This window comes from Dromiciops gliroides, chromosome 3, assembly GCF_019393635.1.
Source record: "Dromiciops gliroides isolate mDroGli1 chromosome 3, mDroGli1.pri, whole genome shotgun sequence".
NCBI classification, from domain to species: domain Eukaryota; kingdom Metazoa; phylum Chordata; class Mammalia; order Microbiotheria; family Microbiotheriidae; genus Dromiciops; species Dromiciops gliroides.
Genome location: NC_057863.1, coordinates 438971117 through 438974644, shown reverse-complemented (window position 1 = coordinate 438974644; position 3528 = coordinate 438971117).

The window sequence follows — 3528 nt, the reverse complement described above, 5'->3', positions numbered from 1 at the left end:
TCCTTGTGATCAAAAGCCATGGTGTACCAACTCAAAAAACAATTCAGTAAAGAGGAATGTCATTATAATGTTTACCATTATTATAAATTCCCTTTGTGTAGTAATACCCAAAAAGTATCATTGGGAGAAAGTTTCTGCATATTTACTTTGATATTTTTAATTTTTGAATGAAAAGATCTGCTACTATTCTCAAAATTAGAAATTGAGGAAGTAACTAAAACATTCACTTAAAATAAAAACTTTTATATCCAAAAAGGCGAAAAGGACCTATTTGTACAAAAAATATTTATAGCAGCTCTTTTTCTGGTGGTTAAGAATTGGAAATCAAAGCAATGCCCATTGCTGAATAGCTGAACAAGTTGTGGTATATGAATGTAATGGAATACTATTGTGTTGTAAGAAATGATGAGCAGGAGTGTTTCAGAGAAAACTGGAAGGACTTACATGAACTGATGCTGAGTGAGATGAGCAGAACCAGAACATTGTACACAGTATCAACAACACTGTGTGTTGATCAACTGTGATAGACTTGACTCTTCTCAGCAATACAATGATCCAAGATAGTTCCAAAGGACTCATGATGGGAAATGCGCTCCAAATCCAGAAAAAAAGAACTGTGGAGCCTAGATGCAGATTGAACCATACTATTTCTACTTTTTTTTTGTTTTTCTTTTTTGAGGTTTTTCCCTTTTGCTCTGTTTCTTCTTTCACAGCATGACTAATGCAGAAATATGTTTAATGTGATTGTACATATATAACCTGTACCAGATTGCTTGCTGTCTTGGGGAGGGGGTAAGGAGGAGAGGGAGGGAGAAAAATTTGAAACTAGAAATCTTATAAAAACAAATATTGAAAACTATCTCTACATGTAACTATAAAATAATAAAATACTTTTATAATTTAAAAAAATTAAAAATGAGTAATATGCTAATGTTTTACATAAATGAACATGTATAACATATCTGATTGCTTACCACATCAGAGAGGAGGAATAGAATTTGGAACTCAAAACTTAAATAAAAATGTTTATTAAAAAAATAAGAACTTTCAGAGGCTTGTTTCTCTCAACAATGCACGGCCATGTGAGACCACTTAGCTTTTCACTTGACTTGAGTTTAAAAACATGACTATAAATGGGAGAAGGAATATTTATTCAACAGTCTGATTATTACTTCCTCTGGCTGGGCAGTTAAGCTAATTCACATCCATGGTAGAGCAACATCAAGAAGAGACACTTGATTACTCATTTAATTTCTTGAAAGTTTTGCACCTACACCGACTGCAATGTTTTTCTGGACCCAGTTAATATAACCCCCAGTTGCCTTCTCCAACCAGAAATCTACTTTTGTGTATATATGTACATGCATGTATGTATGCATACATGTATGTGTGTATGTATGTATTCCGTCTAATAGACTATCAATTCCTTGATGATAATGACTTTAATTTTTGCTTTTACATCCCCAGAGATGAGCACCTGTGGGCCTTGTATGATCATGAGTAGGTTGTTTTAAATCCCCCCACCCCCTATGCATGTATTATTGTGAATCCCTCAAAAAAGAGATTACTATGCATTTCAAATCCTTTTCTAGCTACCCTTGGCTTTCTGGGTTTTTGCCGATGACAGTGTATGAGCCTATGGTACAATCTCTGCAGGCAGCAGCATCCTTCGTCACCCCGAGAAGACCCTTGTTTCTAGCAGTATCAGCAGATTATGAGACTTTTCATAAATTTAAACAGCCTAAGGGCAGAGACCACACAATTGTCTGTTTGAAAAGTTACCAAGTTTGTTCCTTTACATAGAAAAGGCTGAAAAACAACTACTTTACTACAAAGAGACCCTGGTTTGTGGAGGTGTTGGTTACACTAACAACAGCTTTCTGTGCCCTAGAATAATGGGCTTCCTATTTCAACAGCCTTTGGCCCAGCTGTCAGATGTCTCCATTGTAGATATGCCATTCTTTTTAATGCCTGTCCCCCTAAATTGAGCTATATCTTGATTGCAGAACTGAGTGATTCCTACTTATCTACTCGAGGCCTAGGCTATTTCTTTGCCTTAGTAAACATGGGATTATTAAAATTTCCTCAAGTGCATTTACATCTCTTGCAAAAAGGCTTTATACAAAATGAGTTTAAGCAATAAAGACATAACAGCTCAGCTTGATGGAATACAGGAAGAGATCCATCTGGTCAGATTTCCCTCAAAATGACAGGCATCACTAAGTGCAGTTCATTTCTTAGTTTCAAAATACCAGTCACTTCCTATGGAGAGAATAGGGCAGCGAGGTGGTGCTGTGGATAGAGTGCCAAGCCTGGAGTCAGGAAGTCCTTGAGTTCAAATCTGACCTCAAACATTTACTTGCTGTGTGACCTTGGGCAAGTCACTTAACCCTGTTTGCCATCTGTAAAATGAGCTGGAGAAGGAAATGACAAACCACTCCAGTATCTCTGCCATGAAAACTCCAAAAAAGGGCCAGGAAGAATCAGACACAACTGAAATGATTAAACAACAACAAACGGAGAGAGAACACCTTTAGTGAACTTGAGTTTGTGGAAAATTCCTTCTTATATCACATAAAAATGGTTTTGACACCCTCTATGTTATTTTCTTGGTATATGGTCTTGGGTAAATGATAACCTTGTGACAAATGACAAACAAAGACCTTGGGCTGAGGTAGAAATTCTCTTCAGTGATCAGAGTGCCACCCATCCACACATGCTTCTTCTGTGCAACTATTGTCTGTATTCTTGCAGAAATGTATCATGGGAAGTCCTCAACACAATGGGGCCATCCTCACATTCACCCGATGTTGTGATGGCACAAATACCAATGTACTACATGGAATGTCCATCGATGTTTCTTTGATTCCACTTATGTGACTGGCCCAATTGTTTTTCTGGTCATATATTTCTCAGATGACATCCCTTATAGTATTTCTCCATTTACTTCCTTGTTTGTGATGTGTCTTTCCTAAATCAAACACTAACTGAATACCAGCTCCCCTCTTCTCTCTTTTTTCTCTCTATTCTATCTTTAAAAAATTACATGGTATTTACTATGTTCCAGGTACTGTGCTAAACCAAAAATTATCACATTTGATCCTTACAATGACCCTGAGAAGTAGGTGCTGTTATGAGTCCCATTTTACAGATGATGAAACTGAGGTTAACAGAGGTTAAGCGATTTACCCAGTGTCATACATTTAAAAAGTGTCAGGTCAGATTTGAACTCAGGCTTTCCTGACTCTAGGCCCTGCATTCTATCCATTGTGCCACCTTGAATCTTAGTTTAAGAATTTATTAAAATCCCACCTTTTGCTGAGGTATTCTTGAAAGTGTCAGAGTATTAATTTAAGTGATATTATAAATACCAAAAATATAATCCAGATTTTATATATCACTCTTCTCTACTTTTTTTTCTAACAGTCTAGAAGTCATTTTGGTAGTTGGCATTCCTCTCACCCCACCCCCCTACTCCCGCCCTGGGGCAATGAGGGTTAAGTGACTTGCCCAATGTCACACAGCTAG